The following is a 23,781-nucleotide window of genomic DNA, read 5'->3' as shown; positions in this document are numbered from 1 at the left end:
AGGGCTTTGTCTCTGACTTCACTAAATAAGATATTTCCCTTTTTCTTAGAAAAGAGAATTAACAAACTATGGCTGTTAAGGAAATGATACTAAAATCTATGTGTCCTTTCCCAGAAGATACATAATGCATATTTTAATAAGGGATGAGAACAAATAACAGTTTCTAGAGGCAAAGGAGACAGTTGATTTATTTTCCCCCTTTGAGAGGATAGCTCAGGAGACCAGGCTTTTGTTCTCATTTTCACATATGTAACCTCAGATCCGTCCTCAACATTCCTATCACTCCCCTGGGCTTTTGTTCTAACTTCTTCATTTCCTGAGAGGCTAACTGGAACTGTGTTATAACTACCCTTTCCCTCTATACTTCCACCAGAGTTGCCCTCTGAAAACACAAATACTATTATGGCACTCTGTGGCTTAAAACCTGTGAATGGGTCCTTACTGTCCAGATTGTAAATGGTCTCTTCATGGAACCCAGGGTCCTTATGATCCAGTGTCTGCCTATTTCCCAGTATATCTGCTCCTTACCCTGCACTTTTGCCTCAAGTTCTCAGCATCAGCATCAGTTGTGAACTTGTTAGAGATACAGATTCATGGGCCCACTTCAGACCTATTCGGTCGGAAACTCTGGGGTTAGGCTTGGCAGTCTGTGCTTTAATAAACTCTCCAGGTGACTCTACACGTGCTGAAGTTTAAGAACCACCCACCTAAGCAAAGCAGGATTGGCCTTGACCTCCTAAGGTATCTGGAAATTCCTACCCTCCTTCAAGAGTCAATTTATCATCACCTCTTCCATGAAGCCTTCTCTGCCTTCACCTGACAGCATCTACCACTCTCTCCTCGGTGCCAACATGACACTTCCACTGTGAAGTGTAACGCTGCTTTGCAGTTTACTTGTCCATTTCTCTGACTAGACTCTTGAGATGCTTGTGAGAGTAGGAACTCTCTAAAAGCTTGCTTTAACTTTGATCCTCTGCCTGTCTGTCTCTACACACACACAGACACACAGACACACACACACACACACACACACACTATCGCTTTTATAAAGAAGGAGATCACAGGATAGAATAGAAAGCCACTCTTCAAAGTTCCTTGGCCATTTCCACCAACTGGGATCTTTTTTGTCTGCCTCTCCCTGAACCCCACCATGAGGTTGTATGGCCAATTTTGCCCCAGATATCAAAGGCACAGATCCGCCCTTAGCTCTTGAGAAAAGGGGGCCTGTTGTCAGAAAATTGCAACTACAGATAAGTAATTCCCTGTTTGCTCTATGACACTGACTCTCTTTTTTAAATAGATCAATTGAAGCTGTAGTTGATTATGTTTTCTCTTCAATCTTAGGGCTACAAAGACTCTTTACTTAGTAAAACTTAAGTCACTTAAAGAAACCTTTGAGTTGCCTGTTTAGGGACACTAGTCTATATATAGTCTAGGAGCAGACCCTTGACTCTCTTCTATCTGACTGTGCTCTAAGAGTCAGTCTTGGACTAGAGACAGTTCTGCTGTGGACTCAGAAAAGGGGGGTCCAGGAGAGCCAGGGAAGATGGAGGGGCGAAGGCCCTGCCTTTACTCTCCTCTCGTAATGTCTCTGTAGCTATAAGAGGTTGGGTAGTGGCTTCCAGTGTTGGCAAGCTGGAGGGAGGTTTGCTCTGTCTGTCTGGAGGGACAGCTAAGTCTCAGACATGTGGCAAATGCAAAGACTTCCCAATTGGCTAATGGATCAGGTCTCACTCTATTTCCTTTATCTAGATATACCCAGTGGCTAGGACACTGCCCAGTATACAGCAAATTTGAAATAAATCGAGGCTGAATTTTTACGATTATGAATGCCAGGGTTTGTGGGTACTACACTACATAAAGTTATTTACCTTTCTCCCTGCAGTTTGGATTTGGATCCTAGACTTCCTTGAAAAGTCTTAATTTAAAAAGAAGAGAAGCAAGCAGCCTGCAGCTGCATTACAGGTTTTCTCCAGGCCAGAAGCTTTCCTATAAATGATTTGATGAAGTAGCAGATGGCAAAGTTACAACCTGTGTAGCTCTAAGACTTAATAGAAACCACGATCAACTACAGTAATGGACTGTGTTGTAACCCAAATGTATGCTTTTTTGGTGCTCTGATGGGCTTGTCACTTATTCAGCCTCTTTGTTAATTAGGACAAAAATCCCTATCATTATACATTTTGAACAATAAATCTTTGGCCAATGTCCTTTAGATATAATTTGTGTAACTGAATGCCCTCTTTTGAGTATCACTTTAAGAACTGAAAAGGAGAAAAGAGATAACTCTGACAAATCCAGGGCATTTCTGAATAAGCATGAATTGGATTGTAATAGGCTGCAATGAGAGAGCGAGAATATTTTGGGATACTTGATATTCAGCAGAGCTCACCTGGGTCCTGGCAGTCAGGAATTCTGGGACACAGGATCTCTCCAGGAAAACTCTGAATTTATGCCTGTAATAGGCCGATTAAGGATTGATACGATTTTCATCGTATCAGTGGAGTGATGTGATTGTGACCTCAGCTTCTTCAGGCTGAAGTTATAGATCCCAAGAGCCACCTATTCCGTTTCTGTGGGATGCTGGCAGATGTGGGCCCTGCACATGTATGGCGAGTGAATGAATGCCCCTCTGGTGGAAGGTACCCGAGATTAATAGAAAAGCCTGCCTCTTGTCAGGTATTATAATCAGGAATAGGAAAGTTTCCTCTGTAATGCAGTTTTTGCTTCTACTTCCAGGATGCTACAATTATAGGCTGGGACAGAGGATGGGGACATGAATAATGGAGGTGACCAGCATTAGCACAATACTCCATTCATCACTGATGAAAGGCAAAGTGTAACCCTCAAAACAATCCTGGAGAGAGGGAAAGGGAGGGCAGTGCAGGTTCCTCGGGACCGTGATTTACCAACGCACGAGAGGATGTGAGAGCCTCTGTGTTAGAAGGGGCCACATTTTTTGAACTTGAACATCTATTTATAATGTGACCATTATGTGGAGCTGATTCATTACACAATTGACATGTGGATATTTCCCAGGCAGGCATTTGATTTCAAATATATGCGCTCCCTGTTCGAAGGCCATCTATACCCCCAACATTAAGTAGAAACCAGGCTCAGACTCATCATTCACAGCAAACCGGTTTCCCCTTTATTACATGTACTCTGTACCCTTCTTCCATGGTGATGAGATTACATTATATCATTGATTTGAGGTTGGTAGAGAAAGGTTGTGAATCTGATTTTTATTGTGTCCCAATCAATACAGAATATTCTGAAGAAGAATAGAGGGTTAGAGACCTCTGGTTCAGGTCAGAATAAATGCGAAAAGTACTTTTGCAAGGGTAAAGACGATTCAATTTAAACTACTTCCCTAGCCAGAAGCAGGGAGATGGAATAGTACCCAGTCTCCCAGAAGAGGCTGCTATGATCTTTGTGCCCTAATCAGGCTTCCTTGGGCTCAGGTGGTCCTAGGGAGCAGTGGGAGTATAAGGCAGGAAAATCAAGGAAGTCATGTCACAGAGTCTGGATCAACACTGCAGGGCAGGGGATGGACAGAAAGAAGAGCTATGACTAGGGGTCTACCAGATGGCCGAGGGCAGATCCCAAGTCCATGGGTGACAGAATCAGGTCCAGGCACCACCACCTTGAAATCTGAAGCTGCTGCTTCCTTGCTGTCCCTGCCACATTGGACCTGGGCTGTACATGGGTCATTGGGCATTCCTGATGGGAGGGGATAGGAAGGCAAAATCAGAGGAACAAGGCAGGGGCTGACCTCTTGTGAAGTTTTTCCTGAAAGTCTCTGTCATGGAATAATGACCTAGAAATCAGAAGGAAGGATTACTCTGACCAACTGCCCATGGATTAAAGAAGCGTATGAGGCAGTACGGGCAGCAGGGGGTGGGAAATGATGGGAAACTGCAGAGAGTGAATTCTCCACCCCATCGAGCGATCATACTATAAGACATGTCCTCAGATAGGCAAGCTTTGTCCACTGGCTGTCACTGTGTCTCAGGTGAACTGGCACAGCTGAGACCCAGATCTGTCTCAATTCCTGGGCTCTCCAGTTCCTCAGAGGCACGCTAGCCTGACTCATGTCCATGGCTGTCTTCTGTGTCCAACTCAGGAGATTGTAGAAGATAGTTACCAAACAGGTAATTTTGGGGGATTTATTTGTCTAACAGACTTAATGACTGCCAGTTTACTTTTCTTACTTTGGTTTCCTTGAGCTGAGAGGGTTAAAGTGGTGAGAAAGCTCAGAATGGTAGGACTCTGAAGGTAAATTAGGCATAGAGAAAGCCTCATTTTCTGTTTCCGAAAAGTATTCTTTCCTTTCCGTTGTCTGCTGAGACCTGGAAGCTACTCTTTGCAGTGGGAATGGAACCTTTTGTTTCTGTTGGTTTCTGTGCTGTGTGACTCAGCCCTGGTTGAAGCTGAAATGTGACATAAAGCCACAATAGGCTGAGTCTAAGAAACATATGCTGTTTCTTAGACTTCCCCTGATAGTACCTTGTTTGGAGAGAATTATATATAACTGAAAGGGAAACGTATTCCCTCCGGCCAGAAACTTGGCTTAGAAATGCTCATCTGGGGAAGTTATTTTTTGTTTGCCATTTAAATAAATCCACTGATATAAATCAATATTTGTGAGTATTAGGGAAGACCAAGTAAACAAACAAAGCCCTACATATTTATTGCAAACAGAACCGCTGTTGAGATTTCCTAGGGGAATTGAGGAATAGGGAGGGGGGGGGTCATCGTTTCCTGCACAGAGAAAATGAACTGTTTCATTAGTTTCGATACAGACACATTTTTCTTTAAAAATAGTGGTTAGTGAAATCTTGTCGAATATGTAGCTCTTAATAGGTATACGAAGCATCAAGAATATTAGGTACAAATAACAGCATTAGGATTAGGTCTCACCTCATCCCCACCGTCTGGATAGAACTCCCTAAAAGGAGAAAAGCAGCTCCTGACCTTCGGGAACTGGCAGGACACTTACAACTAGGCCAAGTGGACATAAACAATCTCACGGAACAGCGACGTCAGACAAGGGCGTTCTGTGACTGTGCTGAAGTGAGAGAAAACACAAATGAGAAAACTTGATAATTTTGTCTAGGTGCAGGCAAAAACAAACCACAGATACCAAACGTCCCTCTCTCTTGGCTAATATGAGTGACTGTCGCAGCTCTGGCCTCACTACATACCTTGTAGATAAGATTTATTAAGAATGTAGGCTAGAATTGCCCTTCTTTCCTGATGGCATCTGATCTACAGCAAAGTCCTGCTTCCTTCAACCCTCCCCCAGATCACCTAACCCATGCCCAGCTTCTAGAATTAATCCTTCCACACAGTTTCTTGCTGAGCTGCCCCACAGTTCCCCATGGTGTGCGTCCTCCCTCACTGCAATGAGCACTAAACCCAACTAGTTCACCTATAGGTGTGTTCCTGGCGATCTTTGGCTGGAGGACATTGATTCTATTCACTGATTTCTCAACAGCCAATCCTTCCATCCCTTCTTTCCTGGAAACAGAACTATGATGTTTAGCTAGTAACACCCTCTTGTTCTCCAGGAAGGTCAGCCTCACTCCCAACACAGGATGCCTCATGATTGGTGTTTGCAAATGTTAGTTCTAAGGATGGGCATGGAAACCAAATCTAGTCAATGTGATCTGAGGGGAAATGGATTTATTGTGCTATCTTTTATCAGAAATATGTATTAAAAATTTTTAGTGACATTTATTATTTTCTTTCTAATTTTACAAGCAATACATGTTCATGGCAGACAACTAGAAATACATAAAAGCATAAAGTAAAAATTAAGTCAGCCATAATCCCCACTCACCAGAGGTAACCATCATTAGCATTTTGAAGTATTTCCTCCCAGGGTCTACATATTTTTTTAATTGAAATATAATTGACCTACATCACTATGTTAGTTCCAGTTGCACAACATAATGGTTCGATATTTCTATATACTACAAAATGATTTCTATATACTACAAAATGTCTGGTTAACATATGTCACCATACAAGGATATTACAATATCAGGAATTCCCTGGCGATCCAGTGGTTATGACTTCACGCTTTCACTGCCGAGGGCCCAGGTTCAATCCCTGGTCGGGGAAATATGACCCTGCAAGCCACCTGATATGGCCAAAAAAAAAAAAAGATTACAATATCATTGACAGTGTTCCCCACCCTGTACATTTCATCCCTGTGACTCATTTATTTTTGAAGTGGAAGTTTGTACCTCTTAATCTCCCTCCCATATTTCACTCATCCCCCAACCCCCCTCCCCTCTGGTAACCGCCTGTTTGTTCTCTGTATCTGTGAGTATGTTCTGTTTTGTTATGTTCGTTCATTTGTTTTGTTTTTTAGATTCCACATCTAAGTGACATCATATGGTATTTGTCTTTGTCTGACTTCTTTCACTTAGCATAATCCATGTTGTAACAACATTCCTTTTATGGCTGCAGATTTCATTCCTTTTATGGCTGCAGAAATGCCATTATTTTTAATGAATATATAACAGTTAATTGTTGACAGTCCTTATTATTTTGGAAATCTAAAATATTTCGTTTATAGCAGAGGGTAAAAGCTGAGAAACTTAGTATGCTTTTACTTTCTTCCGCTCATAGCATTAGTTACATCCTAAGATATTAAAACATAATGTAGTATTTTAGACCGACATTATTGCTACTTAATTTTTTATGTTCTAGTGCCTTTTTTCAAGGATAGTTTTTGATGTATGTACTGTTTTATTGAACATATTCAAATAATATAACTTCCTCCTTCCCTTCCTCCCTTCCTTCTTCCTTCTCTCTTTTCTCTATTTCTCTCCTCCTTCTTGTTACATGGCTTATCAGCATTTTTTTTTTTTTCCTTTCACATGAACAGTAAATTTGGGTCACAATATTTTTTCCTTGAAACTTTGTCTGTGTTGCTTCTTTGTCTTCTGAACTACTTTCTTGGGAAAGAAAAAAAAAAGATTTGTTTTTCTTTGAATGTACATCTTAAGAATAATTTTAATCTTAGAAATATGTAAAAACTCTGAAAATCTATCAGTTTGCTTCTTGAATAAACTGTAGAGTCAGTTGAACTATTGATGAAACTTCCAAAAAAAGACAGCAAAAATGTGTTATTTCAAATGCTGCATAATTAAAAGTCTAATCCTTGCTAACACTTGGCAGTATTTTAAATTTTAGCCATTCTGATGGGTACATAGTCATATCTTGTTGTGATTTTAATTTGCGCTTTCCTGGTGACTACTGATATTGAACATCTTTTCATGCTCATTGGCCATTCCTTTAACTTCTCTTTTAAAATGTCTTAACTGCTTTGTCTATTTTTTGTTGGTTTGTTTTACTTCTTCTTATTGATTTAAAAGTTATGTTTATATTTAGATACAATCTTTTAGCAGATATTTGTTTCACTTTAAGAAATTGAATTGGAAATTATAGCCAAATATATGGGTGTGATTTAATGAAAAAGGATTTATGTAACTCCAAATTGTGATATACATAAAAACGTTGGCAGGTGAATAAGCAGTTACATGTTTTAACCTGAAATGTTTAGTATACATGTATTCATTTCCTATTGCTGCTGTGACAAATTACCAAAACACAGTGGCTTAAAACAGCACAAATTTATTATCTTACAAGGTCTGTAGTTCAAAAGTCCAAGGGTCTTACTGGGCTAAAATCAAAGTGTCAGCAGGGGCCTTTCCTTTTGGAGGCTCTTGGAGAGACTCCATTTCCTTGCCTTTTCCATCTTTTAGAGGACTCCTACGCTCCTTGGCTTGTGGCTCCATTCCACCATCTTCAAAGACAGCCACAAGAGGCTGAATCCTTCTCATGCTGTCGTCTTTCTGGTTGTTCCTCTTTTGCCTTTCTCTTCCAATTGTGAGGAGGACCCTTGTGATTGCACTGGGCCCTCCAGGGTAATCAGGGATAATCTTCCTATGTTAAGATCATCTGACTAACAACCTTAATTCCATCTGCAATCTTAATTTCTCTTTACCAATATAACATAGCATATTCACGAGTTCTGGGAATTAGGATGTGGATATCTTTTGGAGACCACTGTTTTGCTTAGCATAGTATATATATTACTAATTCTTAAGATTTCTCCATATTCTTTTTTTTTTTTATTAACACATGAACTTCTGGTCCCAATTGTATCAGGTAAGAGGACTTGTATAGTATCTAAGGAAATCTGACAATGCAACAGAGATGAATCTGACGGGAAGATAAATACACCATGTAGGTGAGCACCCTGGGATGGAGCATCTTGGAAAGGGACAGGGCCCCAGAACCCAGCTTCTACAGTTTCGCTGGGCACACTTTTTTTTTTAAGATTTTTTTTTTGATGTGGACCATTTTTAACATCTTATTGAATTCGTTACAATATTGCTTCTGTTTTATGTTTTGGTTTTTTGGCATGAGGCATGTGGCATCTTAGCTCCCCAACCAGGGACTGAACCCACACCCACTGCATTGGAAGGCGAAGTCTTTACCACTGGACCACCGGGGAAGTCCCTCGCTGGGCACACTTTTTGATCCCTCCCATTCAAGGGAACTAGAATACTAAAATATGGGAAGCAGGAGGAACACTTAATTAAAAATGATACAAACATCCTATTTAGAAGATTTACTGGAGGATGGTATTAAAGTAGATAAAGCAGAACACAAGGAATCATGGCAGGAACGAGGTAGGGAGAACACTGGTCACATTTACTCAACTTTGGTGGAAAAGGCATTCCACATCTGGCATCAAGCATCACGCTCCCTGAGTGGAGGATTCAGGGAGGTGCTAAGGAGGAGCACAATTCAGGAACACGGGGGGACAATTACAAACCCTCTAAGAAAGGACGAGCGACATAGGGCAGGAAGTAGTTCGGCTGGTGGAGGCTGAGCCTGAGAATCTCTTACCAGATCTCACAGTCTTAACTGGATGTTCAGGTTGATGTGGCCTGGGTGTGGTGGTTTACAGTGTAGTTGGGGGTTATACTGGTGTGTGATATATGAATGATATAAAGGTCAAAATATAATCAGTGCATCAAGTCCACTACTGTACAGCACAGGGAACTCTACTTAATATTCTGTAATAACCTATATGGGAAAAGAACCTGAAAAAGAATGGATATATGTACATGTGTAACTGAATCAGTTTGCTGAACACCCAAAACTAACACAACATTGTAAATCAACTGTACTCCAATATAAAATAAAAATTAAAAAATTAATTAAAATTAAAAAAAACTTTTTTCAAACTAAAAAATCCTCACAGAAACAAACAAACAAAGCATCAAGTCCATGACTATAAACTGATCACTCACTAAGGCCGCCATACTACAAGTCTTATAAATGGACATAAGTGCACTGTACATGCATTATACAGGCATGTATAGCTCCAATTGAGAACAAAGCAGTACCTGTCTTAACGGTAGCCAGTTGTCTCCTTCTTCTCTGCAGTTTGTTGTTAAAAGTCTTTTATCTCTTTATTCCAAACGTACCTCCTATGGAATGGAAGAATAGTCTCCAGGAGTTCCTGGCTCCTGCTTTAGAAGGATTGAGCCTCCTGATCAGACTGCAGGTTGCCGTAGAGTGTCCACATTCTCCCAGGGCCTAAGAGGCTGCGTGGCATGACCTTGCCTTCCTCACTTTTGAGCAGTTTACCTCCTGAGTATCTGAATGTCTCCTGGGCAGCAGAGAGGTCCCAGGTCAGCCCCAGAGTCCTGAAGAGACCTAGAGAAGAAAGTGACTGCATTTATCTGAGGAGGAGTGATCCACACCAGAAGCAGCAAGTGCACTGTTATAGCTACAAAGAGGTTAGTTATATAAAAAGAAAATTATGTAGGAAATTATCAATATTGTAAAAATTAAAGTAAACAGAATAAATGAAAAATAAGGCTCTTTTTCTGAAGACTAACTGGAAAACAATACTTCTAAGAATTTAATTTCTTAGCTACTGCTCTCTCTCTCTGTCTCTCTCTGTGTGTCTCTCTCCTTTCTTCCTTCATTTTCTCTACTCTCTTGATTGGCTGCTATTATGAGAAAATGCAGGCTGCAGAGAATCCTCTCAAACCCTGAAGAAATTATTGTAGTGTTCAGTTGGTAATACTGAGCTGTTTACCTGTTTTTCACATTAAAGTCTATTGTCTAGGATCATTGAACCAGAGCAAATAGAGTAGACACATGGTTAAAGTGTTAGTGTAAAGAGCAGCAAAAGTTATCAAACACAATTTCTGATTGCCAGGGAGGCTGTATGTTCTGAGGTTTCATTCTGTCGCTTGGAATCAGTGCTGCAGTCTATGCTCTGACAGCCCCCAGAGCCTCACAGGTAGCCTCCTCCTTTGTGGTTATGAGTCCAGAGGCACATGGGAGGTGTGTGCACTATATTCTCTTGTCCATTGCTCAGATTTTTTTTTTTCAGGTGCCACGCAAAACTTCCTTCTTTCATCAGTCAAAACAAAACAACAAGAACAAAAAACACTTGTAAACTGATTCAGGCAAGTTACTTCCTTTTGGCCTCCAATTATTTCACCAGACATTTGGATCTCATTGTGGGTCCATTTGTTATTAATAAAACATTCATCATGCTCACATGCATATGGATTTCTTATCACTTTGGTTTAGTGTTGAAACAAAAGGCTGCCCTTTAATTAGAGGCTTCTAATGAAATATTAAAGCTGTGTTAGTGACTCTTCACTTAATCACTTTTCATGTGGGCAAGGTTTGGTTTGTGGTTTGGTAAATGTCAAGGGTACTAGTTATGGTGATTTTGGATGACTCTCAGTGGTTCTCTGAATGTGAGCCGGGTCCATCTGGCCATTTGAAGATTTCAGCGTATGAATAGGCATTGCATATTCAGTAACCACTTGCTAGATTCAAACTGTAACTAGCATTCTCACCACTCAAAGGCCCTGGTTTTCTATTAGTTCTTTGTAGTTGGCAGTAAATCTCAGAGCAGATGTTTTTTTCTTTGGCCTTGATGCATGTAAGGTAGAGGGAGCAGGGTAAATCTAGCTTTCCACGTGAATCTTCACCATCTTTAGTCCAGAAGAAAAAGACCAAATACTTTTGGAAAGCAGTGTAGGCTCCCCACAGGATAAAGTTCATTTAAGTAAGTGAAAAATGAATATGTAAGCTATTACATCAAGACTACAGTAAAAAAGGATGATGTAATTCTCAGCAGAGGAAAGTCGATGTTTTGGAAACTTTTGTCTTTGTTTCAGTTTGAGTTACCAGAAGGTTCATTGGCATGCACGTATAGGATTGTATCACTCACATGCCATTATTCTCTGAATCTGGTATCGCTCGATGCCAAAACCACATAGAGTGCTTTTAAGGTAAAGTCTAAAAAATATAGATACTAGCTGACCTGTAGCTAACAGTAAAGTGTTACTTTATTTGAGAGTCTCTCAATGCTATGACACAAGGCTCACCTTACGGTCTGCAGTTATTTGTGTTAAGTCTCTCATCTTACTTAAAAATTGACAATCTGCATGAATATGTATTTTATTTATCTATTCCAATAGTTCTATGAGGGAGAGAGGGCAGGTGTTACTGTTCGTCTATGGTAAATTAGGGGTCTGTCATGACCTGTGAGGGCTCTGAGGTTTTACCCTACATGTAAGCTGATGAGCTAGCCTGTTATGTTCTCTGGATGCTGGTAGCAGACATAAAACTCCTAGGTCAGAGACAAAGGCAGCACAGCAAACAGCATGAGAATGATGTCAGCTCCATTTCTCCATGTCCTCCAGACCCCACGGGATGACATAGATGGACCTAGATGGATGCACATGCAGGGGGTTGTGTCATAGGAAAGGAATTTACTGTTTTTATAGTGAGTGCTAAGCAAACCTGCTCTTTGTTTGGGTGGAGACATTACCTTATCCTTCAAAGTTGCTTGCTGCAAAAACAATTTGGAGAAATAGCCCAGATAAAGAGTCCCCAGGGCCTTACATTCTTGGCACACCCAGAAAGAATGTGCAAGGGTATTCACAGCGCATGGGATTGCCTCTCTCAACAGAGTCAAGGTTGAGCTAATGCTCTAAAGCCAGGTTTTCTGATGCTAGATTCAGTACTTTTTTGTTAATGTCAATTAATGTTAATGTTAATGTCCCTAATGTTTATACTTATACCAAAATGAATGCTAAGTACAATACCAATAATTTATAGAGCATTAGCCCCACACTGGAGACTGTGGGTGCTAATTTATAAACATTGTCACTAAATCTTTTTACATCCCTGGAGAGTAGGTACCATGTTCTCCTTTAAAAATTAAAAAAGAGGCCCAATTAACTACATTTCCTATGTTCACACAGCTAGAAAATGGTAGACTCCAAAGCTCATACTGTTTTCAGAGGCCCAGATTGCCTCTTTTGTGGATATAAATTTAGCGGCACCAGCAACTCTCTATATCCAACTATTTCATTCACAGCCTTGCCAATCCTTGGAACTCTCACCGTTAGAGATTTGGTCTTCTTTTTAAGAATCTGTTTCTTGTTAAAAATCCAAATTCCTTGGAAGGAGTAACAGTGTCCCATCAGTCACTGTATACTTGAGAATGAACAAGTTGAAAAGGTTCTTTCATGTTTGTAAGTGCTGATGAAGTAGAGGGCAGACAGACGTGAAGATATACGTGTTGTTTTGGGAAGGAAAGGCTACCACAAGGAGAGAGGTCAAGGACTGAAAGAAAGTTGGGCTAAAAACAGGAGCACTGTCCACCACAGCATCTGGGCAGTGTGCTTCATGCTTCAGCCATGCTATTTAATGGATGGACATTAAACATGAAGAACACACCAGGACTTGAAAATCAGCATATAGCTGATTCTGCTTCAAATTTCTACTTTACAGAAGGAGTTCTATAGCCCCAAAGGTGTAGGCTTTGGAGCCAGAGGGTCTGAGTTTAATCCTAACTCACCTAATTCTCAGGGGTGTGATCTTGTATATTTTCCTAAACATGGAACCCCAGTTTCTTCATTTATGAAATTTGGATAATAGTAGGGTTGTTATGAAGATTAAATAACTTACTAGAGTTAAAGCACTTAGAAGAAAACTTGACATTTAGTAAGCACCTGGTAAATATAAACTACTATTATTATATGTTCTTATTTAGGCCACCTAAAGTCTTTTTTGGAATGAGAGATAATATATAAAACAAGAATATTTTAAAGCCATAACCTCCTTTAATTTATTATAAGGTAATGTTAATAGTGTCTTCTTTATGATTTTTGACTTACATGAAATTCCAGAAATAACTGAGAAATGCTCGATTAAGTTCAATGCCACTTACATAAAAATAATTATTTCTTGAATAAATTACAGCTAATTTAAGAATAAAATCAACTGCAATTTTTTTGCTTACAAAAGCATTGCTTTGTTGATTTGACATTTGGAAATTCCTATTTTGTATCAGTACTGTGCTGGTTTCTAGGCAGGGCACCCCTGTGAAGACAATGTAGACCTTCTACAAGGAGCCTAGTCTAGTGGAAAATACTGAGATGAACAGATTAGTATTTTTAAAGCAAGAAAATTATAAGAGAGAAAAACATAAAGAAGAAAAGACAAATCACACATAATTTCATCTCCCAGAAATAACTCACTCTTTACAATTTTGATTTTTTTCAGCCTTTTCTTATGTATGAATTTTTTAACATGTATACTATATATATGATGTGTATCCTGCTTTTTTCTTAACATTATATTGTATTCATTTACTCATCATTAAATAATTTTAGGAAACATGATTTTAACGGCTGGTGTTATCTCACATGCACATATCACAATTCATTTCAACATCACTCTCCTTTTTGTAAATTTAGGTTTCTAGTTTTTCACTAGACTATAGCTAAAACATGAGAAATATCTTCTATATAAGTCTTTATGTGAATCTCTGATGTTTTCTGCAGCATAATAACTCATTAAACAAGTGCAAATAATACATAAGTATTAAGAAGGGAAATTACTACTTAAAAATTATGAAATAGATGTTGCCAAGTTCCTTGTAGTAAGTTTGTATCAATTTGCACTATCAGCAGTATAAGCAAAGGTAAATTATGCTGCATTCTCAGTAATACTGGCTTCATTTTATTTTGCCAATTTATAAGTAAAAATGATGTATCATAGTTTTAATTTTCATTTCTTTGGCCACTAGGTGAATATTTTTTGTCCATTTGTGTTTTTATTTTAGTTATTTGAATAAAATCGAGGTTTTCACTCCTTTTTTGGCCCATCAAATGTCCTTTTATTTTGAATTGCATGTTAATCTTCTTTGTCAAGTTTTTCTTTGCGCTATTCACTTTTAATTGAAATTTATGTAGTAAGAACATTAAAACTTTGCCACATGTGTGGAAAAGTTTCTCCCCATTTCATTTTCTCTATCTGCAGAGAGAAGAAAAGAACAAACTTAGAGAAAAGCAGATTGACAGACTGTGCAGGCCCTGAGAGAGATAAAAACACTGTCTGTAAGGTAGCGGTAATTCTTATCCCCGTTATACAGATGAATAACGGGAAAGAGAATTTGTAAATATCAGAGGCAGCCAGTAAATCTGTGGATTGCAAATCTCTCATACCCACAATAACTATGTGGGTAGGAATTGTAGAGGAGTGGGTCTGACATGATTAAATTTATCTTTATCACTGTATCGTATTATTTTACTGGTTATAATTAACAAGTATTTATTAATTTTTCTGTTTGAAAGAATATCAATTAAAGGAAGTGTAGTGGATGTAGTAAATGCTTCAGTGCATGTCTGTATCTTTGTTTTTTCTTAACACTTTATTTTATTTTTTAATATTTATTTATTTATTTGGGTGCACTGGGTCTTAGTTGCGGCACACAGTACCTTTGTTGAGGCATGCGGGCTCTTTGTTGTGGCATGTGGGATCTAGTTCCCTGACCAGAGATTGAACCCGGGTCCCCTGCATTGGGAGTGAGGAGTCTTAACCACTGGACCACCAGTGAAGTCCTGTCTGTGTCTTTGTTTACTTGAAAAAATATGTATTCTGCTGTAGATGTGTGGAGTGTTTTATAAATGTCAATTAGATCCTGTTAGTTGATGGTGCTGTTACATCCCTCAGTGTCCTTATTGATTGTGTTTAGTAGTTCTATCAATTGTTGAGGAAAGAGTGCTAAAAGTCTCCACTTGTAATTGTGGATTTGTCTGTTTCTCCTTTTAGTTCTATCAGTTCTTGTTTCACTTATTTTGCAGCTCTGTTTTTTGGTGCATACATGTTTAGAATTGTTGTATCTCTTTGCTGGATTGACCCTTTTACCATTATGTAATGTTCCTCTTTGTCCCTGGTAATTTTCTTTGTTTAAAGCCTACTTTGTTCTGATATTAATATAAGCACTATTGCTTTCTTTTGATTAATGCTTGATATATCTTTTTCCATCATTTTATGTTCAATGAGTTATAATTAAAGTGAGTTTTTTTAAGACAGGACAGGAGTTTAGTCATTTTTGTTTCTATCTATTCTGTCAATCTTTGTCTTTTAATTATATATTTAGACTATTTATATTTAATGTAATTTTTGATATGTTTGTGCTTAAAATTGTCATTTAATAATTTATTTTCTGTTTTTCATTTCTCTATTTTCTTTTCCCTACTTTTTTGTGAGTTACTTGAACAAATTTTAGAATTTTTGACTTTGATTCCATTTTGATTCAGGTATAGTGTTTTTGAGTGCATCTTTTTGTATAGATTCTTTTAGTGATTGCAGTTATGCATACATAAATTATCACAGTCTACTGGTGTCAACATTTTTGTAGTTCAAGTGAAGTATAGAAAATTTACCTCCATTTTTGTCTCTTTAATCTCCATTCATATAACATAACATAATATGATATGATATAATATAATGTTATATAACATAATATTTTATAATATTATCTTAAAAAATAAGAAAAAGACTCTGAAAGGTGGAGTGGAAAAGGCACACTATTTAGGGATCTTGGATTCAAGGAACGAGACAGTGATGAGTTCCATGAGATTCCCTTTTGCCTCTCATACATTCCAGTTTGGGTGTTGGAGAAGCCTGCACCCAGGAAAAATCAATGACCACAGATTAAAAGCCCACAGAAAAGCCTGTTCTCTCTAGGTGGGAAAAAAGCAATTTAGCAAGACAGAAAACTTTGACAATAACCACCTATTCCAACCAAACATCATGGAAAAACACAGGTGCTCTGCTACCCCAGTCAGCAAAGACTGAGTAGGGAGCCTAAATTTCCACTCTCATTTGGTAATAATAAGGCTTTATATTAAAGTTTATCTATATCAAATTTATGTTATAATATGATTTTTATTCTAAATGTGTTGAAGTTCATTTCATGGCTCAGAGTATAATCTATCTTGGTGATTGTTCCATGTGCACTTGAAAATAAATTTTGCTGTTAGGTGGAGTGTTCTATACATTATTCAGGTTTAGTTAGTTGATAGTGTTGTTTAGTTCTATAATACTTAATGATTTTATGTTTACTTGTTTTATCAGTTACTGAGGGGAGTATTGAAGTTTTCAACTGTAATTGTGGATTTGTTAATTTCTTTCAGTTCCATCAGTTTTTGGCTCATATATTTGAAGCTCTGTTGTTAGATGCATACTTTAATGGAGGATTGACTTTCTTATCATTATGTAGTGTCCCTTTTTATCCCCAGTATTACTTTTCTTTCTGAAGCTAACTTCATCTAATATTAATATACTTACTCCAGCTTTCATTTGTATAATGTTTGCATGGTATATCTTTCTTCATCCTTTTCCTTTTTATCTATATATGTCTTTGAACTTGAAGTAGATTTGTTGTTGATAGCACATATTTGAATCTTGCTTTTCAAAATCCAATTTGAAAATTAAATTCACATTTAATGTGATTATTTGTATGATTGGATTAAAACTTTTTTTTCTAGCTATTTTCCATTTCCTCTCTCTGTTCTTTGCTCCCCTCCCCCTTTTCTGCCTAGAGCATTTTCAGTGTTTCTATTTTATCTCCTCTATTAACTTATTATTTATACCTCTTTAAAAATTTGTTTTAGTTGTTAATCTAGGGCTTATCATATGCATATTTAAGTAATAAATTTTCAAATGATATTATACTACTTCATATGTACTGTACAGACCTTCAACTGTATATTCTTTTTTTATTTTATTTTTTTGTTTGTTTTGCGGTGCACGGGCCTCTCACTTGTGGCTTCTCCCCTGTGCGAGCTCCGCACGCGCAGGCTTAGCAGCCATGGCTCACGGGCCCAGCTGCTCCGCGGCATGTGGGATATTCCCAGACCGGGGCACGAACCCATGTCCCCTGCATCGGCAGGCGGACTATCAACCACTGCGCCACCAGGGAAGCCCCTCAACTGTATATTCTTTTTTTTTTTTTTTTCATGTGTACTGAAATGACTACCACACTGGAGTTTAATTGTATAAGTTTCATACACCAGTATAGCAACATCCATAAGTGAAAGTCTTTTAATTGAATTACAGCAAATATCTTCATAAGGGCCATACATTTAAAGTATTAAAAGGTGCAGTTGAACTCAACAGCAAAATGTAAAAGCTATATCCTGTTAACACGCTTAATCTGAATTAACTTGAATCTTTCTATGATTTACCATTCAAGAAATTCGGATGGAATAAATTCCTTATCCAAAGCAGTTTGTTCATTTATAAAACTGTAAGTTAATTAGGATCACTACCTGCCCAATCAGATTGCAGAGGGCCCTTCTTCTATAATGTTTATGCTGCCCCAGATATTTATAACGTCACCTTAAAAAAAGAAAACACCTTGTAAGGACAAAGCTGAAAATTACCATTTTCTCTACTAAATAAATGCAATGTATGCAGAGCTTCTGGAAATAATTCTAAGGTTCAAATTCTTAATGTGAAACCAAATAGAGAAAGATTCAGACGCAGTAAATTTTTTCCACTTTAAGAAAATGATACCTAGGTATCACAGGAGATAATTCAAGTTCATAATTAATAAGTCACTGAAAAGCCACTGCATTCATTCATGTATCATTAGGTTAGAAAAGATAAGAGGACATGCTCAAGTCACTGAAATGGCCAAGAATCAACATTTTACTGGTCGTGTCCCAAACTATTACCATTTGAGTTGATACATTAACAAACAATTTAAGTGTTCACATTATGCTAAACATAAAGCACCTGTGAGCAGTGGAAACCAAAATATTTTAAAGCTAAAAATAAACACATGTTTAGACACTACTTCATTTATCGTCAAAAACAGTGACTACTAATGCCAAATGATTAACTTTAAAATATAGTGCCAGATCCTCTCAAGGAAACGTGAAAATACTACTATCATTGTTATTTTTCAATTTTATAGGAATTATGCCGAAGTTAGAAATTTATGACTGTCAATACTATCTTTGGATAGTTATACAGTTACAGATGGCTCTGTCTAGAAGACTGGAAAAGTGCTCATGGAATAAACACTATACTCTGATTGCCGTAAATCAACAAAATGCCAAACTGTGTCCTGTGGACATGGTAGAGAAAATGGCAATTTTGAAGAACGAGCGCTTCTAAAGGCTTTTTCTTGGAGGCAGCCAAGGTTTTTTTTCACATTACTAAAAAGACTAAGTAATGTGGTTATGATTACTTTAATTCCTACAACCAAACTTCCACTTAGGTATAGTTCCATGTTCCCACACTATTTTCCTTCTGTCCACCAAGCTGGCTTCGGTACTCCATGGTCCACTGTATCTTTTGGTCTTCCCTGTTTATAGTACAGTAGCCTGGTGGTGCTATCCATTGAGCAGGTAAACCACTAATTCATAGGTGTCCATCATAATGGCTGTGTTTGGAATCTGTCTCACCAGATGAGTTGTCAGACCACGGTAAAGAGACCCATAGCCTTCTTCTTGAACAAGCAAAGACAGTGTCTGTAAAAAGGGTCTATATTTTGTTCCCTCCTCACGCAGTCTTGTTCTTACAACTTCATGTGGATATGCTATAGTTGTGGCACACGTTTTTGAGGTGGCAGCAGCTAGCATCATTCCCACAAAATCTGATGCTTCTTTTACAGACTCTTCTTCATTTTCCATTGTAGAAGCAATCTTATATTCCAGTAGTTTTTGCTTAATACTTTCATAAATAACAAAATGGGTAACAGTCTCTGATATGCCAGCATATGAAGCAGACATGCCCCTATAAAATCCTCTAAGTCCATCTGTCTGATACACTTTATGGACACACTCAAAAGCGCCCATTCTCTTTTCCCCGTGGTTCCTTGCATCAAGCTGTAACTGAGTCTTTATAAGCTAAATGGGGTTGGTTGCTGTGATTGCAGTAAAACCTTTCACCTTTTGCACTATGATCAGTAATATTGCACATCCATTTTTATGAAATATTTTGGATTATTTTGTATTCAGTTTCTTGTGCTCTAACTTGCCCAAGATCTCTCTTCATTGGTAAAGAGTATTTCACCACCTTGATCTTTAAGGCTTTACCTTCCAGCTTTAAAACTTCAATGAGTCAGTCAACAATTACTGCCATTGCGGCTGAAATCATGTGTACCTGGGTAGAATCAGGATCAAATAAACCATTCAACTTTTCCTTGCAGTTTGAATAAGCAGCAAATTATATTGCTCTGGAAGGGGCTGCCCCCACTAAATTGGGGTCTAATCCTCTAAACAGGGGACGAGGCCCTTCTTTTTCCAAGATCACCTTTAGACAATGGAGAGGTCCAGGAGACACTACTCGATTGACAATGTCTCCAGCCATGATGTTCAGCTGAACTTCAGAGATATAAAGTGTCACAGAAGATGACTGCAGCCGTGTTTTTACAACTTCCAGTGGACATGTCAGAATAGCTCCCACCGTACTGCCACATCCTCCGGCAAACAGATGCACCAGCATGTCCCTCTGGCTCATTCTCTCTCCCGCATGTCCTCTGGGCGCTGAGGCGGGATGTGGCCGCCGCGACGGTCGCAGCTTCCGCCCCCCAACTGTATATTCTTAATTTCTCCTTCCCATCCTTTGTGCTACTGTCATACTTTTTCATATGCTATAAATATAGAATGCATTACTATTACTTTTGTTTTAGAATAATTGAAAATAAGAAAATGTTAATTTTATCTTCATTTATTCCATTTAATTTATTCTTGTTTCTTTCTGGTACATCCAATTTTCAGTCTGATATATTATTTCTGCCTGAAGAAATTTAACATTTTTTGTAGAGTAGGTATATTGGTAATAAATTTCCTTAGTTTTTGTCTGAAGGTATTTAGTTTTCCTTCATTTTTTAAAAAATTTAATTTAATTTTTGGCTGCATTGGGTCTTTGTTGTGGCACGTGGGCTTTCTCTAGTTGTGGTGAGCGGGGGCTACTCTTTGCTGCGGTGCGCTGGCTTCTCATTGCTTCTCTTGTTGCAGAGCATGGGCTTAAGGCATGTGGGCTTCAGTAGTTGCAGCACACGGGCTCAGTAGTTGTGGCACATGAGCCCTAGAGCATGTGGGCCTCAGTAGTTGTGGCTTGTGGGCTCCAGAGTGCAGGCTCAGTAGTTGTGGCACACAGGCTTAGTTACTCCACGGTGTGTGGGATCTTCCAGGACCAGGGCTCAAACCTGTGTCCCCTGCATTGGCAGGTGGATTCTTAACCACTGTGCTACCAGGGAAGTCCCTGTTTGTCCTTCATTTTTAAAAGATATTTTTGCTGGATAAAGAATTCTGGGTTGAGAGCAGTTGCACTCCTGGGTATATATCTGAAAAAACAAAAACACTAATTTGAAATGATATGTTCCCTCCAATGTTCATAGCAGAGCTATTTACAATTGTCAATGTATGGAAACAACCTAAGTGTTCATCAATATATGAATGGATAAAGAAAATGTGGAATGTATATTCTCAATGGAGTACTACTCAGCCATAAAAAAGAATGAAGTTTTGCCATTTGCAGTAACATGGATGGACTTGGAGGGCATTATGCTAAGTGAAATAAGTCAGACAGACATATACTATATATCACTTATATGTGGAATCTAAAAAATACAACAAACTAGTGAATATAAAAAAAGAAGCAAACTCAAAAGACAGAGAGAACAAACTAGTGGTTACCAGTGAGGAGTGGGAAGGGGGAGGGGCAATATAGGGGAAGGAGATAAAAAATGGTTATTATGGGATTATATGAAATCATGTGTGTGAAACTTTTGAAAATTGTAAAGCACTATAGAATTTAAAGACTCTTTTATTCAATTAAAAAAAATAAAGTGAATCCATATCAAAAGGGGGAGGCTTATTACCATGAAGAATATTTGCTGAATCAATAAATGAATTCAATATTAAAAAAAATACTTCTGGGTTGACAGTTTTTCTTTCAACATTTAAACGGTGTTGTCTTCTAGCTTGGATGTTTCTGATAGAAGTTTGTTGCAATTCTTGTCTTCATTCCTCTGTATATTACGCTTCTTTTGAAGAATTTCTCATTGTCTTTGTTCTTAACACTTTGAATATGATAGGTCTATATATTTTTTAAATGTGTCATGCTTGCTGTTCTCTGGACTTCTTGGATTTACTGCTTCATAACTATCATTAATTTGGAAAACTCTCATCCTTTATTTCTTCAGGTATGTTCTTCTGGCCCTTTTTTCTTTCTTGTCCTCTGGCATTTTGTTCAACAGCTCTTGGATGTTCTATTAAGATTTTTTTTCATTCCTTTTTTCCTGTTGGATTTCAGTTTGAGTAATTGCTATTGACTTTTCTTCAAGTCATTTGTTCTTTCAAGTGTCAAGTCTATTGATGAGCAGTTGAAGGCATTCTTTATCTCTGTTACTGTCTTATTTATTTCTAGCTTCTCTCTGAAGAAATTACCCCTCTGATCTTAGATGTCTTCTGCCTTTTAAATTAGAACTTTTAACCTATTAATCAAAATTATTTTAAATTCTCTGCCACATAGTTCCAGTATCTGGGGCAGAAGCTAGATTTTGCATAGGGTTTTAAGCTGCACTCAGAGTTGCTTATCACTACGTAAGTTTGTAGAGAAACATCACAGACCAGCAAGTTGGGCAGCTTGTTGGGAGTAAAATTGAAATAATAAAACAGAGGAAACATTCCGGCACTCTCTTTGTTAGAATTTTATTCTCACTAGAACACTTAAATGTGGTAAACCTAATTCCATAGCTCTAAACTCATAATCTCTTCATCACAAGAGCTTTATCCCTCCTCTAGCACTTAAACAAATGTTCTGAACATTAATTCAAGTATAATTTTTAAAGGAGTATATTATAGGTTCTTTTTGACCTAATTTGTTAAGAATGTTTCTTTTTTTCTGTCATAATCTTCCCTCACTAATTTCTACAGGCAATATGTCTTTAGAAAATGCTCCTAAGGCTACAACACATGGCCAGACAACTAACATCAAGATTTTTTCAAAATGCAGTGGTGCTTTTAGTTTTTGAAACAGTCAGCTGCAAAAATCATGTGGGTGGCTTTGAAGCATAAACATACACACAAATAATGTGATAGTTCTTTCCAAAAAGACTTGGAATATTTTGCTCATCTTGATATTGGGGAGTATGTTCTTCCTTTTTTTGACATGTGAATAATATAAGCTTTATTTCACAAGCTTTTCACCCTTCTACCCACCCGTTTATCCACTCATCCATTCGTTTATTCAACAAACATCTTCTGAATGCCCATCTGCCAAATACTTCATGAATAATACAAAGATGCTTCTTGCAGGGAGTTTATCATTTACTGGAGGAGATAAGATGTAATGGTAAGGAAGAATGATACACAAAGTGTGATGTTGTCACTGTTCAGTAGAAGAAGAGTCTATGTGGAACACCCGTTTGCCCTTTCAATTGCTAATTTCCTGTCCACATTCTCTCCTGTGCTCAGTTGCACAACTCAAACTCAATAAGAATGAGACTGTTGGTGCTCCTTTCATGTTCTCTGGGGTGAAAAATCTCTCCCTGATGTACATGCACAATCCCAATAATATTTATGAGAGTTCCTAGTGCCAGCAGGAGGCTCTGCCGCTGAAACTGTTGGAAGACACTTGAACAGCTTTTCAGTGAAGATTAATGGTTTCAGAAAAGAAAAAAAAATCTTGGTCTGTTACCTGGAAGTTAACTCGAAGGGATATAACAGAAGAAAGCCAGCGAGGATACTTCACAAGCGAGGTGTGTTTGAGGAGTTTATGTTGGAACTGAAGCTTTGATGAATTACTTGTATAATGCTACTGACAGGAAGATGTCAAAGTTGGTGGATAACAACAGAGAAAATAATGAGAGTTACCATTCCACAATGCCAAAGCACACCAACAATGCATTTCTCCAAGAGAATAGTAAGCAAATGCATTTCTTTGGGTTAAATTCATTTGCCAAGGCAGACTTAGAAAGAAAGCTGGCCAAGGTGGAACTGCTGCTGTAAAGAACATGCAGATTATACTTCCAATAATGACTCAGGCTTTCAAACTTCCAGTGAGCACAGGATCCTGCAATTAAACAGTTGCACTTTCTCTGTCTTTTTGGTCTTCCCCATCTCTCTGGGTTGAGAATCTAGATGGAAAAACACAGTGAAGAATGAAGTACATAGAACCTTGGTTCAGGAATTTTAATTATTTCCCAAACACATATTGTGTTTTGATCGTTCCTCAAAAACACTACTGAGACAAATTTCATTATTTGGTTTGCTTTGGAATATTACCTCTTCTTATTGTAACTGAGATGCTTACGCCTTCTTTGACATCAGGTTCTTATAAGGCCTTCTGTAAACTTTGATTCAACAGTTTGAGGCTATCTGCAGGATCCCTCATTCC

The 23,781-nt window shown here is 38.1% G+C and overlaps 1 protein-coding gene and 1 pseudogene across 2 annotated transcripts in view; one reads left to right on the top strand and one right to left on the bottom strand.

Moving 5' to 3' along the window:
- LOC309963984 (uncharacterized protein) overlaps positions 1–23,781 on the top strand; it is a 212,132-nt gene that overhangs the window by 47,468 nt on the left and 140,883 nt on the right. The gene's annotated exons all lie outside the window — the stretch shown is intronic.
- Positions 18,768–19,896, bottom strand: LOC309964553 (solute carrier family 25 member 36-like; annotated as a pseudogene). The gene is made up of 2 exons: positions 19,513–19,896; positions 18,768–19,319 (listed from the first exon to the last, which is right to left on the bottom strand). The product of its transcript is annotated as a solute carrier family 25 member 36-like (transcript).

Source organism: Leucopleurus acutus (assembly GCF_964270905.1).
Source record: "Leucopleurus acutus genome assembly, chromosome: 7".
Lineage (NCBI taxonomy): Eukaryota > Metazoa > Chordata > Mammalia > Artiodactyla > Delphinidae > Leucopleurus > Leucopleurus acutus.
The sequence above is the reverse complement of the archived record's forward strand: the minus strand, read 5'-3'. Positions and strand labels throughout refer to the sequence as shown.